The sequence below is a fragment of the Stegostoma tigrinum genome, unplaced genomic scaffold (genome assembly GCF_030684315.1).
Source record: "Stegostoma tigrinum isolate sSteTig4 unplaced genomic scaffold, sSteTig4.hap1 scaffold_55, whole genome shotgun sequence".
NCBI classification, from domain to species: Eukaryota; Metazoa; Chordata; class Chondrichthyes; order Orectolobiformes; family Stegostomatidae; genus Stegostoma; species Stegostoma tigrinum.
This window is the reverse complement of record NW_026728483.1, coordinates 908,497-925,024: the sequence shown is the minus strand read 5'-3', so window position 1 is coordinate 925,024 and position 16,528 is coordinate 908,497. Positions and strand designations below refer to the sequence as shown.

The window sequence follows — 16,528 nt, the reverse complement described above, 5'->3', positions numbered from 1 at the left end:
GCCGGCAGAGACAGTCAGACACAAGCAGGCAGACAAACAGACAGAGACAGTCAGGCAGGCAGAGACAGACAAACCGGCAGAGGCAGGCAGAGACAGGCAGGCAGACAGAAGCAGACGGAGGCAGGCAGACATACAGACAGAGACAGGCAGATAGACAGAGACAGGCAGTCAGACAGATACAGGCAGACAGAGACAGGCAGGCGGAGAGACAGTCAGGCAGACAGACACAGACAGGCAGTCAGACACAGACTGTCAGATAGATACAGGCAGACAGAGACAGGCAGAGACAGGCAGGCAGGCAGGCAGAGACAGTCAGACACAGAGAGACAGAGTCAGAGTCAGACAGACACAGGCAGACAGACAGACACAGGCAGGCAAACGGAGACAGGCAGGCACACAGGCGGAGACAGTCAGGCAGGCAGTCAGAGACAGTCAGGCTGACGGGCAGACAGGCAGTCAGGCAGACACAGTCAAGCAGAGACAGGCAGATAGGCAGGCAGAGACAGACAGTCAGACACAGGCAGGCAGAGAGCGACAGGCAGACAGAGGCAGAGACAGGCAGGCAGGCAGACAGAGACAGTCAGACAGAGACAGGCAGGCAGACAGACAGGCAGACAGAGATAGGCAGGCAGGCAGGCAGACTGAGACCGGCAGACGGAGACAGCAACAGGCAGGCAGGCAGAGGCAGTCAGACACAGACAGACAGTCAAACTGATACAGGCAGACGGATGCAGGCAGATGCAGGCGGAGACAGAGACAGTCAGTCAGAGAGAGACAGTCAGGCACACAGGCGGAGACGGTCAGGCAGGCAGTCAGGCAGACGGGCAGAGGCAGGCAGACAGACAGAGACAGGCAGGCAGACAGACAGAGACAGGCAGGCAGGCAGTCAGAGACTGGCAGGCAGACAGGCAGAGACAGACAGGCAGAGTCAGACAGAGGCAGGCAGGCAGGCAGACAGACAGAGACAGGCAGTCAAACACAGGCAGACTGTCAGACAGATACAGGCAGACAGTGACAAGCACGCGGAGGCAGGCGAAGAGACAGACACAGACAGGCAGGCAGTCAGACAGAAGCAGGCAGGCAGACAGAGGCAGTCAGACACAGACTGTCAGATAGATACAGGCAGACGGAGACAGGCAGAGACAGGCAGACAGAGGCAGTCAGACACAGACTGTCAGATAGATACAGGCAGACGGAGGCAGGCAGAGACAGTCAGACACAGAGAGACAGAGACAGAGTCAGAGTCAGGCAGAGACCAACGGCAGGCAGGCAAGCAAACCGACAGGCAGTCAGACACAGACTGTCAGACAGATACAGTCAGACGGAGACAGGCAGGCAGACAGGCAGAGACACTCAGGCAGTCAGGCAGACACAGTCAAGCAGAGACCGTCAGACAGACAGACAGAGACAGTCAGACACAGAGACAGAGTCAGACAGAGACAGACAGGCAGGCAGACAGACAGACACAGGCAGTCAGACACAGACTGTCAGACAGATATAGGCAGACAGAGACAGTCAGGCTGACAGGCAGAGACAGGCAAGCAGAGACAGGCAGGCAGGCGGAGACAGTCAGGCGGAGGCAGGCATACAGACAGGCAGACACAGTCAGGCAGAGACAGGCAGGCAGGTGGAGACATGCAGACAGGGACAGACAGAGGCACAGGCGGAGACAGTCAGGCGGACAGGCAGAGGCAGGCAGACAGTCAGGCAGGCACAGGCAGGCAGGCACACAGGCGGAGGCAGTCAGGCAGACACAGTCAAGCAGAAACAGGCAGGCAGACAGTCAGGCGGAGACAGTCAGGCGGAGACAGTCAGGCGGGCAGGCAGAGACAGGCATACAGACAGACAGAGACGGTCAGACACAGAGAGACAGAATCAGTGTCAGACAGAGACCGCAGGCAGGCAGGCGGAGACTGTCAGGCACACAGGTGGTCAAGCAGAGACAGGCAGGTAGGGACAGACATAGAGACAGGCAGGCAGGTAGGGACAGACATAGAGACAGGCAGGCAGGTAGGGACAGACAGGCAGACAGAGACAGGCCGAGACAGTCAGGCAGACAGGGACAGGCAGGCAGGTAGAGACGGGCAGACAGGGACAGACAGACACAGGCAGAGGCAGGCAGGCAGGTAGAGACGGGCAGACAGGGACAGGCAGAGACAGGCAAGCAGGTAGAGACGGGCAGACAGGGACAGGCAGGCAGGCAGAGGCAGAGACAGGCAGGCGGACAGGCAGAGGCAGTCAGGCAGCGACAGACAGGCAGGCAGGCAGGCACAGGCAGGCAGGCACAGGCAGACAGTCAGGCAGATAGAGGCAGACAGGCGGAGACAGTCAGGCAGACAGGCGGAGACAGTCAGGCAGAGACTGTCAGACAGATACAGGCAGGCGGAGACAGTCAGGCAGAGAGACAGACAGGCTGAGACAGTCAGGCACAGGCAGGCAGGCACAGGCAGACAGGCAGGTAGAGACGGGCAGACAGGGACAGACAGACACAGGCAGAGGCAGGCAGGCAGGTAGAGACGGGCAGACAGGGACAGGCAGAGACAGGCAGGCAGGTAGAGACGGGCAGACAGGGACAGAGACAGGCAGAGGCAGAGACAGGCAGGCGGACAGGCAGAGGCAGTCAGGCAGGCACAGGCAGACAGTCAAACAGAGTCAGGCAGACAGGCGGAGACAGTCAGGCAGAGACAGGCAGTCAGACATAGACTGTCAGACAGATACAGGCAGACGGAGACAGTCAAACAGACAGGCGGAGACAGTCAGGCAGAGAGACAGACAGGCTCAGGCAGTCAGGCAGGCAGTCAAACAGACAGGCGGAGACAGTCAGGCAGAGAGACAGAGACAGTCAGGCAGACGGACAGGTGGAGACAGTCAGGCAGAGACAGGCAGGCAAACCGACAGGCAGTCAGACATAGACTGTCAGACAGATACAGGCAGACGGAGACAGGCAGGCACACAGGCGGAGACAGTCAGGCAGGCAGACAGGCAGAGACAGTCAGGCAGTCAGGCAGACACAGTCAAGCAGAGACAGGTAGGCAGGCAGGCACAGGCAGACAGGCAGAGACAGTCAGGCAGAGACAGTCAGACGGAGTCAGACAGAGACAGGCAGGCAGAGACAGGCATACAGACAGACAGACAGTCAGACACAGAGAGACAGAGTCAGAGTCAGACAGAGACAGGCAGGCAGAGACCGACGGCAGGCAGGCAGACACAGACTGTCAAACAAACATAGGAAGACGGAGACAGGCAGTCAGACACAGACTGTCAGACAGATATAGGCAGACGGAGACAGGCAGTCAGACACAGACTGTCAGACAGATATAGGCAGGCAGAGACAGTCAGGCAGGCAGAGACAGTCAGGCAGGCAGAGACGGTCAGACAGAGACAGGCAGGCAGGCGGAGACAGACAGAGACAGGCAGGCAGACAGAGACAGGCATACAGACAGACAGACAGGTAGAGACAGGCAGGCAGGCAGAGACAGTCAGGCGGATAGGCAGAGGCAGGCAGGCAGACAGAGACAGGCCGAGACAGTCAGGCACAGGCAGGCAGGCAGACAGAGACAGGCCGAGACAGTCAGGCACAGGCAGGCAGGCAGACAGAGACAGGCAGACACAGTCAGGTAGAGACAGGCAGCGACAGGCAGGCAGGCAGGCAGACAGAGACAGGGCGAGGCAGGCAGGCAGACAGGCGGAGAGACAGACAGTCAGGCAGAGACAGGCGGAGAGACAGACAGTCAGGCAGACAGGCGGAGATGGACAGTCAGGCAGAGACAGTCAGACGGAGCAGTCAGGCAGGCAGGCACAGACTGGCAGGCAGGCACAGACTGGCAGGTAGAGACAGTCAGGCAGACAGGCGGAGGCAGACAGACAGACACAAGCAGACAGACAGACACAAGCAGACAGAGACAGGCTGTCAGACAGATACAGGCAGGCGGAGACAGGCTGTCAGACAGATACAGGCAGGCGGAGACAGACAGAGTCAGGCAGGCAGACAGAGGCAGTCAGACACAGACAGACAATCAAACCAACACGGGCAGACAGAGACAGGCAGATGCAGACGGAGACAGGCAGATGCAGGCGGAGGCAGGCAGACAGACAGAGACAGGCAGTCAGACACAGGCAGACTGTCAGACGGAGACAGGCACGCGGAGGCAGGAAGGCGGAGACAGACAGAGAGAGACAGTCAGAGACAGGCATGCAGAGACAGGCAGGCAGACAGAGGCAGTCAGATACAGACAGACAGTCAAACCGATACAGGCAGAGACAGACAGGCAGACGGATGCAGGCAGATAGAGACAGTCAGACACAGGCAGAGGCGCAGATGGAGACAGGCAGAGACAAACAGACAGAGGCAGGCAGGCAGAGGCAGGCAGAGACGGTCAGACAGACAAAGACAGGCAGGCAGTGAGACAGTCTGACAGGCAGGCAGGCCGCGGCAGACAGAGGCAGGCAGAGACAGTCAGGCAGGCGGAGGCAGATAGGCAGATGGAGGCAGGCAGACAGACAGTCAGACACAGATAGGCAGAGAGGCAGGCAGAGACAGGCAGGCAGGCAGGCACGCAGAGGCAGACAGAGACCGGCAGGCAGGCAGAGACAGTCAGGCAGAGACGCAGGCAGTCAGATAAACAGAGGCAGAGAGTCAGGCAGGCAGGCAGACAGAGACAGTCAGGCCGAGGCAGACAGAGGCAGGCGGGCAGACAGAGACAGTCAGAAGGCAGTCAGTCAGACAGAGGCAGGCAGAGACAGACAGACAGTCAGACAGAGACCGCCAGTCAGGCAGGCAGAGACAGTCAGACAGAGACAGACAGTTAGACAGGCAGAGGCAGACAGAGATAGAGAGGCAGGCAGAGAGTCAGGCACACACGCAGAGAGTCAGACAGACGCGCAGGCAGGCAGACACGCAGTCAGTCAGGCAGGCAGAGAGAGACAGTCAGACAGAGACAGGCCGCCAGGCAGAGACAGGCCGCCAGGCAGATAGACAGACAGTCAGGCAGAGACAGTCAGAAGACAGACAGAGGCAGGCAGACACGGACAGTCAGATAGACAGACAGACAGAGACAGGCAGTCAGGCAGGCAGAGACAGTCACACAGAGACAGGCAGGCAGACAGAGGCAGTCAGACCGAGATAGGTAGGCAGAGACAGTCAGATAGAAAGACAGTCAGATAGAAAGACAGTCAGATAGAAAGACAGTCAGATAGAAAGAGGCAGGCAGGCAGGCAGACAGGCCAAGGCAGAGAGAGACAGGCAGACAGAGACAGTCAGAAGGCAGGCAGAGACAGTCAGACAGAGACAGGCTGACAGTCAGACAGAAACAGGCAGGCAGGCAGAGGCAGTCAGACACAGACACCCAGTCAGACAGAGACAGAGAGACAGACAGGCAGGCGGCACCAGGCAGGCAGGCAGAGACAGTCAGACACAGACAGACAGAGGGAGGCTGACACAGACAGACAGACAGTCAGACAGAGACAGGCAGGCAGACAGAGACAGGCAGGCAGGCAGAGACAGTCAGACAGAGACAGGCAGGCAAACAGTCAGACAGAGACAGGCCGACAGTCAGACAGAGACAGGCAGGCAGGCGGCGCCAGGCAGGCAGACAGACAGACAGAGGCAGACAGGCGGAGGCAGGCAGTCGGAGACAGACAGACAGTCAGAGGCAGGCAGGCAGAGACAGACAGGCAGACAGAGACCTTTTTAAAATTAACAAGAACATGTGATTAACACACTTAATAGCTGCGACCGAGTGTGATTTAAAAGAATGCTGATTACCAGAAGTTAAATAGGGGTTGTAAGATCCACTATTTGAAACGAGTCAAGAGCCAATTCGATTGTACTTTGGATTTGGGTGGAATGAGAATGCACGTCGGTTGAAAGAGATTGATGTTTTAGTTTAAACTGTTCTGAGTCCTGCTTCATAAATATAAAGGAGGGCTTCATAACTTATAAAGCTGCTGTTCCTCCACCATTGTTCTGCAGAAATTACTGAATCAAACGACAGAATATGACCAGCATCATAAGATAGGAGTAGAAGTAAGGCCATTCGGCCAATCAAGTCCACTTTGCCATTTAAATCATGGCTGATGGGCATTTCAACGACACTTCCCTCAACTCTCCCTGTAGCCCTTGACTCCTTTTGAGATCAAGAATTTGTTGATCTCTGCCTGAATTCACAAGCCCACCACTCTCTGGCTGAAGACGTGTCGTCTCGTTTCAGTTTTAAATTTGCCCCCTCTAATTTTAAGGCTGTGCCCACGGGTCCTACTCTCCCCGCCTAACGGAAACAACTTCCTAGCGTCCACCCCTTCTAAACCATACATTATCACTGACAGTTCCCTCGTTAGATTTGACATATTGCATTTGAGAAGGAAATGGCCTGTTTCCATCATTCCAGAGTACTTTTCTTAATCATTGTATTTATTTGTCGGCCCAATAAAGGAATTAATTTTATTTGATAGCTCAATAAGTTAAAACTGTAATTGAAGTTAGTTTTCTTCCTCCTTTGTAGTGGATCTGTTGGAGTTGCACACAGCACAACACGTCTTTGATCGACACAAATTGACACAAAACGAGCAACTTCTAAATGTAACTGAAGTAATCAACTGTTTAACGTCCATTTATGATGGTTTGGAACAAAATCACAAAGACTAGGTCAATGTGTCACTCTGTGTCAACATGTGTCTGAACTGGCTGCTGAACGTCTTTGATACGTATGTATGATTTACACTTGAATGTAGTATGTTTAGATTGTCCTAAGGTGCATTAAACTGCATCCTACATTTTGGATTTTGATCAGTTAAGTAAATGTGAAGATTGTCAACTGATTAAAATCAATCCTAGTATTGTTGACATAAGGTTTCAGTATGTTCTAATTTCATTTCAGTGCAAGTGATAAAGTAGTTGAAAGTTTTAGCGACTTTTGTTTTAAATCACAAAATTGAAACTGATATAGAACATAGAACGTAGAACAGTACAGCACAGAACAGGCCCTTCAGCCCACGATGTTGTGCCGACCATATACTTTTGATTCCATTTGGTCAAATCTGTACAGGATCATGGAGACATCTTGACACTGATTGTAATGCTCTTCACGGTGACAAATGTGAGTGCTGGAGAAAGACGTGTATAAAGTACACAATATGAACATCATCCAGTTAATGTCAAGGAATAAACAGCCAGATGCAGAATAAGTTTTTATGTGACCCTCAATCTCGTAGAGTCATACAGCATAGAAACACCATGTCTATGCCTCCCAACAAACACCAAACTACACTAATCTCATTTATCTACACTTGGTCCCTAGCCTACTTTGACCTAGCATTTTAAATGCTCATCCCAGATGCTTTTTAAATGTTGAGAATACCTGCCTCAACTACCCTCTCAGGCAGCGTGCTCCATATGTCCACTTTGTTGATGAAAAAGCTTTTCCTCAGACTTCCTCCAAAGCATTTAATCCTCACCTTAAACTTGTGCCATCTGGTCTTAGACACATGTGCCATGGGGAAAGGATTCTCACAATGTATTCTGCCAGGGCCTGTCATAATTTTTTCTGCCTCAATCATATCCCGACCCCCACCTCAGCTTCCTCTGCTACAAGAAACACAAATCCAGCATACCAGTCTATCTCGCAACTGAGACTTTTTAACCTAGCCAGTATCTTGAAGAGCATTAACTGTGCCATTGTGGTATTTTCCAGACTAATTGTCATTCAGCTTATCTCAGTCAGATTGTTTAGTAAGCTCCATTTAGGAATAATGTTATGCACTTCACTTGGAAATGTATTAAGACTGTGACAGTATATTGGGGAATCCTTGCAAGTGGAGAGATTTTTATTTTCTTTCAGTCCAAGCTGGATATAATTCTAGGATTTGGAGATGAACGTCCAGGGTTAAACCTCCGGTGTCCTTCTATCCACCCCAAATCACCTCCAATTTTCCATTTATATAAAATTGAGCTTTGTTTGCATGAGGTGTGTTCCAATATTAAATCGTTGTTGCGACTGTAAATTTTGACATTCTTCATTAGGTACGTACCCTTCATATTGATAGCGGCTCAAGGTGCTTCAGGGTGTCAAAACCAAAATGTTGCATTTTCCAGTGAAATTGTAGACATTGAGCTGAAATTCTCGCGAGGGAGCACTGAACGGCATGCATTATTTCTGAGTACCGCCCTCATTAATACTTATTCCATTTTTGTACCTGCCAGACAGAAACTAGACGCTCAGAATTAGCGAAATGAAATTCTGAGTGGGTGTGTGATGCTTGCACATTGCTCAATGCTCTTCAGGACCTCCAACTTGGGCAGTAGTCACCAGCATCTGCAGCCACACCCATCAGTAGCACCCCATGTCCACAGTTTTGACATGTGGCATGTTCCAGCCTCAGCACATCATGGCACATCTCAGATCTGCTTTCAGTACTCTTCTGTACTTCATTGCTGCATTTTGGATTGCTACTGCCAGGGCACTTTTATATGCAGGGACAGGCACCCATTCGTGTATTGGGCCACGTTACACATCAGGACACCTTGCTTGAGCTCTCCACTCTCATTTTGTCCCTGCATGAATGCTAACAGCTCCTCTGCCTTGTCTTCATTTGCTTTGTCTTTTTATGGGTTGCCCCCTCCGCCACATCTCTCAGACTCATAACACTAGTATGTTGATTAACCTTTTGGCATCGAGACAAAGCCAGACAGCTTGTCATGTTTGTCAGCAGTCATCAATCAAAGGAGTGGGTGTGTTGCCGTTTAGCACCGTGATATGTTGATCTCACACCTGCAGCATGTGCCAGCTGCAGAAGCACAGAACGCGTTGCATTGTCTCCAACCACATGGTCGTTCTTCAGGTTCTGAGGGGAATGGTCTGTAGTCAAGGGAGGCAGTTCCAGGCAGCAGATCGAGGTAACTCCAGGGCATTGTCTGATATCACTCGAGGGGCTTGGATGCAATCAGTTGGCTGCTCAGGATGATCATGGTCAGGACACTGTCCTCATAGGTTGTGAGAAGTCAAACGTTAGACACCTCACTACCTGTGTTGGCTCTTTCTGCCCTACGGTGGGCTGTTTTTCCTGGAATGAAACAAAGGGAGTGATTGAGTGAGATGAAATGAGCTGGTGCATTTGTTAGTGCTCATGTATGTTTGGGAAGGGAGGTGAGGTCTCCTAAGTGAGAGCAAGAGGCACAGAGAACATAGAGGATTAATAGCCTTGGGCCCTCAAGTAGGCGAGAGCAAGTGAAGACAGACATTGAATGCTTTGGTGAGAATGGTATTACATGAGCTGTGCTGAAGGGTGGTGCAGAATTAGAGAGAGTGTGAATGTGAGGTAGCACAGACCAATGATACCAGTCACGGTTGGACATAGAGCAGTTTTTCCGCCATCTTCGTCTCCGTGCCTACTTCTTCAACCAGGAACCTAACCCTCCTTCCACTGACCCCTTCACCCGCTTCCAACACAAGTCCTCCTCCTGGACACCACCCCTAGGCCTCCTACCCTCCCTCGACCTCTTCATCTCCAACTGCCGTCGAGACGTTAACCACCTCAACCTCTCCACCCCTCTCACCCACTCCAACCTCTCCCCCGCAGTACGGGCAGCCCTCCGCTCCCTCCGCTCCAACCCCAACCTCACCATCAAACCCGCAGACAAGGGTGGCGCAGTGGTAGTATGGCGCACTGACCTCTACATCGCTGAGGCCAGACGCCAACTCTCCGACACCACCTCCTACTGCCCCCTCGATCATGACCCCACACCCACGTGACCAAACCATCATCTCCAACACCATTCACGACCTCATCACCTCAGGGGACCTCCCACCCACATCCTCCAACCTCATTGTTCCCCAACCCCGCACGGCCGTTTCTATCTCCTTCGCAAAATCCACAAACCTGCCTGCCCTGGTCGACCCATCGTCTCAGCCTGCTCCTGCCCCACCGAACTCATCTCCACCTATCTGGACTCCATTTTCTCCCCTTTGGTCCAGGAACTCCCCACCTACGTCCGTGACACCACCCACGCCCTCCACCTCCTCCAGGACTTCCAATTCCCTGGCCCACAACACCTCATATTCACCATGGACGTCCAGTCCCTGTACACCTGCATTCCGCATGCAGATGGCCTTAAAGCCCTCTGCTTCTTCCTGTCCCGCAGGCCCGACCAGTCCCCCTCCACCGACGCTCTCATCCGCCGAGCTGAACTCGTCCTCACCCTCAACAACTTCTCTTTTGACTCCTCCCACTTCCTACAGACTAAGGGGGTGGCCATGGGCACCCGCATGGGCCCCAGCTATGCCTGCCTCTTCGTAGGTTACGTGGAACAGTCCCTCTTCCGTACCTACACAGGCCCCAAACCACACCTCTTCCTCCGGTACATTGATGACTGTATCGGCGCCGCCTCTTGCTCCCCAGAGGAGCTCGAACAGTTCATCCACTTCACCAACACCTTCCACCGCAACCTTCAGTTCACCTGGGCCATCTCCAGCACATCCCTCACCTTCCTGGACCTCTCAGTCTCCATCTCAGGCAACCAGCTTGTAACTGATGTCCATTTCAAGCCCACCGACTCCCACAGCTACCTAGAATACACCTCCTCCCACCCACCCTCCTGCAAAAATTCCATTCCCTATTCTCAATTCCTCCGCCTCCGCCGCATCTGCTCCCACGATAAGACATTCCCCTCCCACACATCCCAGATGTCCAAGTTCTTTTAGGACAACAACTTTGCCACCACAGTGATCGAGAACGCCCTTGACCGCGTCTCCCGTATTTCCCGCAACACATCCCTCACACCCCGCCCCCGCCACAACCGCCCGAAGAGGATCCCCCTCGTTCTCACACTCCACCCTAGCAACCTCCGGATACAACGCATCATCCTCCGACACTTTCACCATTTACAATCCGACCCCACCACCCAAGACATTTTTCCATCCCCACCCGTGTCTGCTTTCCGGAGAGACCACTCTCTCCGTGACTCCCTTGTTCGCTCCACACTGCCCTGCAACCCCACCACACCCGGCACCTTCCCCTGCAACCGCAGGAAATGCTACACTTGCCCCCACACCTCCTCCCTCACCCCTATCCCAGGCCCCAAGATGACATTCCACATCAAGCAGAGATTCACCTGCACATCTGCCAATGTGGTATACTGCATCCACTGTACCCGGTGTGGCTACCTCTACATTGGGGAAACCAAGCGGAGGCTTGGAGACCGCTTTACAGAACACCTCCGCTCAGTTCGGAACAAACAACTGCACCTCCCAGTCGCAAACCATTTCCACTCCCCCTCCCATTCTCTAGATGACATGTCCATCATGGGCCTCCTGCACTGCCACAATGATGCCACCCGAAGGTTGCAGGAACAGCAACTCATATTCCGCCTGGGAACCCTGCAGCCATATGGTATCAATGTGGACTTCACCAGTTTCAAAATCTCCCCTTCCCCTATTGCATCCCTAAACCAGCCCAGTTCGTCCCCTCCCCCCACTGCACCACACAACCAGCCCAGCTCTTTTCCCCCCCCCCCACCCACTGCATCCCAAAACCAGTCCAACCTGTCTCTGCCTCCCTAACCTGTTCTTCCTCTCACCCATCCCTTCCTCCCTCCGCCAGCCGCACCCCCATCTACCTACTAACCTCATCCCACCTCCTTGACCTGTCCGTCTTCCCTGGACTGACCTATCCCCTCCCTACCTCCCCACCTATACTCTCTCCACCTATCTTCTTTACTCTCCATCTTCGGTCCGCCTCCCCCTCTCTCCCTATTTATTCCAGTTCCCTCTCCCCATCCCCCTCTCCGATGAAGGGTCTAGGCCCAAAACGTCAGCTTTTGTGCTCCTGAGATGCTGCTTGGCCTGCTGTGTTCATCCAGCCTCACATTTTATTATCTTGGAATTCTCCAGCATCTGCAGTTCCCATTATCTCCAATGAGGCTCCTCTTCTGTTGGAGCAGAGGTCACTGATCTTGCAGCACTGCTGTATGGCTCTTTTGGTGGTTGAGACTGCCTTGACACTGGACAGACTCAGATGAGTCTGGCCGAGTCTTGTGTCGTGGCCTCCTGTGCTTGTCTTTGGGAAAGAGGACAGTCCTCCACTGCACCAATCCATCCACCAGGATTTCCAGGTCTCCAACTGTAAAGTAAGGTGCTAATTTCCCCTTTCCTGCCCTGTCTGGGACAAATGCTATGAACTGTATAAGGCAGTTCTGGATTCTGGGCATTTTACTGGTTCACAATAGCCTTTAAACATGGCACTAGTGCCAGTAATACCGGGATGTTTCAGTGGTGGCAAACACTTGCAGTTACGATGAGTGGAAAACTAACGAGCGTCGGCTGAGAGAGGCGCAACAGGAGCATTGTTGCTAGTTATTGAAAAGGTTTGCAACAACAGAGTGAGAAAATTTGTCAGGTGTTTTGGAGAGATACTGTCCTTGCAGTGCAATAAAAATAACACTGAACTGATTCACTCCAGTGTTTTGGACCTTCAGATTTCAGAACAGAATTAGACCATTCAGCCCATTGAGTGGGATCTATCATTCTCAACCTCCTGTGTCCTTACTAAGCAAGAACATGTCTATCTATGCCTGAAATCAACTCTGACTTGGCTTCCACAGCTTTCTGCATCAATGAGTTCCACAGATTCACAACTTTCTGACTGAAGAAATTCTTCCTCAACTCCATCCTGAAGGGTGGTCCCTTTGACTCTGAGGCTGTACCCTCAGGTCCTGGTCTCTCCTACTTGTGGAAACATCATCTCCATGTCCACTCTATCCAGGCCTGAATTACCTTCAGTGTGACCCCCTTCATCCTTCTAAACTCCATCAAGTACAGGCCCAGAGTTCTCAGCCACTCCTCACTTCATCCCCAGGATTATGTTTGAGAACCTCATCTAGACCCTGACAAAGGCCAGCACATCCTTCCTTAGATAGATGGCCAAAAACTGCTCTTAATATTCCAAATGCAATATGACCAGAGCCTTACACAGCCTCAGCCACACATCTCTGCTCTTGTATTTTTGCCGTCTTGAAATGAATGCTGACATTGCATTTGCCTTCCCAACTGCCAACTGAAACTGCATGTTAAAAGAATCCTGAATTGGGTCATCTTTGTGCTTCAGATTTCTGAAGCCTTTCCCAATTTAGAAAATAGTCTATGCCTGTACTTCCACTTCTCCACAGACTCTCTGTGACCTCCCCACTTCCTCAACACTACTTGCCTCTCCACCTATCATAGAACATAGAACACAGAAAATAGAACAGTACAGCACAGAACAGGCTCTTCAGCCCACGATGTTGTGCCGACCATTGATCCTCATGTATGCACCCGCAAATTTCTGTGACCATATGCATGTCCAGCAGTCTCTTAAATGACCCCAATGACCTTGCTTCCACAACTGCTGCTGGCAACGCATTCCATGTCCTCACAACTCTGCGTAAAGAACCCGCCTCTGACATCCCCTCTCTACTTTCCTCCAACCAGCTTAAAACTATGACCCCTCGTGTTAACCTTTTCTGCCCTGGAAAATAGTCTCTGGCTATCAACGCTATCTATGCCTCTCATTATCTTGTATACCTCAATTAGGTCCCCTCTCCTCCTCCTTTTCTCCAATGAGAAGAGTCCGAGCTCAGTCAACCTCTCTTCATAAGATAAGCCCTCCAGTCCAGGCAGCATCCTGGTAAACCTCCTCCTGAACCCTCTCCAAAGCATCCATATCTTTCCTATAATAGGGCGACCATAACTGGACGCAGTATTCCAAGTGCGGTCTAACCAAAGTTTTATAGAGCTGCAACAAGATCTCATGACTCTTAAACTCAATCCCCCTGTTAATGAAAGCCAAAACACCATATGCTTTCTTAACAACCCTGTCCACTTGGGTGGCCATTTTAAGGGATCTCCGTATCTGCACATCAAGATCCCTCTGTTCCTCCACACTGCCAAGAATCCTATCCTTAATCCTGTACTCAGCTTTCAAATTCGATCTTCCAAAATGCATCACCTCGCATTTATCCAGGTTGAACTCCATCTGCCACCTCTCAGCCCATCTCTGCATCCTGTCAATGTCCCGCTGCAGCCTGCAACAGCCCTCTATACTGTCAACGACACCTCCGACCTTTGTGTCGTCTGCAAACTTGCTGACCCATCCTTCAATCCCCTCATCCAAGTCATGAATAAAAATTACAAACAGTAGAGGCCCAAGGACAGAGCCCTGTGGAACCCCACTCACCACTGACTTCCAGGCAGAATATTTTCCTTCTACTTGTCTCTCTGTTATGCCCCGAGCGAAAAAGCAATGAAAGTGCCGCTAATTTTTTGCACGGCGAGCTGCTGAATATTAACCAGTCTCTCACCATTGCCATCACCTTGCTCTTGTGAAGACAGACATGGATAAAGTTCTCAAAGCTGATAGAAAATTGAAAGCCCTCACATCCTGTGACGATGGTAAGTTTCCTTTCTTTAAAAAAAAATGCTTGCAGTTTAGTTGGCATAATAAAGACCACAGTGGCTCTGGGTAACACTGCTGCCTCACGGCACCAGCAACTTGGGTTTACTTCCACCCTTTGGTGTGTGTGGAGTTTGCACGTTCTCCATGTGTCTGCATGGGTTTTCTCCGGGTGCTCCAGTTTCCTCCCACAGTCAAAAGATGTGCAACGTAGGTGGATTGGTCATGCTAAATTTCCCAAGGTGCTCAGTGATGTGTATGTTAGATGAGTTATAGGTGGATGGGTCTGGGTGGGATGCTGTGAGGGGCAGTGTGGACATGTTGGGCTGACGGACGTGTTTCCACGCTGTAAGGATTCTCTGATTCATGATTCTATGATCTTACTGAGCGCAAAGGTACAATATCGGCTGGTCATATTTGTCTCACCTCTTTACACATGGACAGTAAAGCTTTAATTTCAGTTTCTATGCTTTTGCAACGTGTCTGCTGTCTATAACAAGGCTGACTAGATCTCCTTCTCTAATGCGCATCTCCTGTCCCCTAACACCAGGAGGTGACACTTGCTTGTCACTTAGTACAATCAGTAAAACAATAGCCTCCATATTACATCCAGCGGCTTCTCAACGCTCACATACTGTTCTTTTTTGGCTCCACGTATTGACTGCTCGTCATTTCTTATTCCTCATCTCATCTCTCTCTCACACACTGTCTCTCTCGCTCTCTGTCTGTATCTCTCCTCTCCCTATTCTCCCCCAACACTTGACTCAGGCACAAACAGAAGTTCACGGTCACACTATGTTGCACATGCATATCCTATCCCTCATGCACAAACGTACTATCCACACACAGACACAGACACACACACAGAGGCACACACGCACACACAGGCACACAGTCACATTCTCACTCATTCATAGTCCATACTGTCACACAATCATGCATGGCCTTGCACACATTCCGTGGCACACTTGCATGCCCTGTCGTAGGATCTTTTGCCAATGTTCATACTCTCACCACACAGACACACGCACACTCCCACAAAACTCTCCCTCACACACTTAGGCTGACAAATTCACTTCCTCTCAAGCTCACTCGCTCTCACAGACACACTCACTCCCTCATGCATGCTGTAACACTCCCTTTTGTGCTGACTCTCGTTTACACACTCTCGAGCACAGTCACTGGCGCACACATTCTGTCGTGCGCACGCTCACACTTTGATGCACTGTCTTTGCACTCTTGAACACAATCATATGCTCACCTCTCTCTTGCACGCAGTCAATTTGATTTGAGTCATCATTATCACATGTGCCTAGGTACAGAGATCTGTCTATAGATCACGCAGTATAGACAGATCATACCATACAAGGTGCATTAGTGAAATGGAACATAGTGACAGCTACAGAGAGCGAGATCAAAATTAGTTTTAAAATTTTAAGTGTTCTATTCAGATGTGCAGGAACAGCGGTGAAGAAGCTGTTCTGGGATCTGTTCACACGTGAATACTAACTTTTTGACATCTTCCCTTCAGAAAAGGGTAGAAGAGAGTGTAATTGGGGGGTGAGAAAGGCCTTTGATTATGTCAGTTGCTTTCCTGAGGCAGCGGTAAGTATAGGTGGATTCAATGAATGGAAGGCTGATTTGCATGGTGGACTATGTTATTTTCATGACTCTGGAGTTTGTTGTTTTCTTCGGAAGAGCAGCTGCCATACCATGCTGTGATATGCATCCAGATAGGATGCTTTCTCTGGTACATCAATGAAAGTTGCCCTTTATATTTGAATTGCCTTAGCCTCCTTGGAAGTAGACACATTGGTGTGCTTTTTTGCCCATTGCGACAATCTGGGTGGACCAGATTTTTCACAGTCATTGATGTGACTCCATTATGGCGTGTTAACCAGGTCAACCATGTCATTCAGGGTATCCTGAAGGAGGAGGACCGTAAGACACAGCTCAATGTACACATTGGTAAGATGAGTGATGAGGTCTTGCATCAAGCGTTCCGAGAGCTAGGCAGTGGGTTAAATAGCAGGACCTGTAAAGTTGTAATCTCTGGATTATTCGTGGTGCCACATGCTGAGAAGGCAAGAAAAAGGGGAAGAAAACAGAT

At 51.3% G+C, this 16,528-nt stretch overlaps 1 pseudogene; it reads left to right on the top strand.

Moving 5' to 3' along the window:
• Positions 1-16,528, top strand: part of LOC132208860 (utrophin-like) — a 143,409-nt pseudogene that overhangs the window by 25,810 nt on the left and 101,071 nt on the right.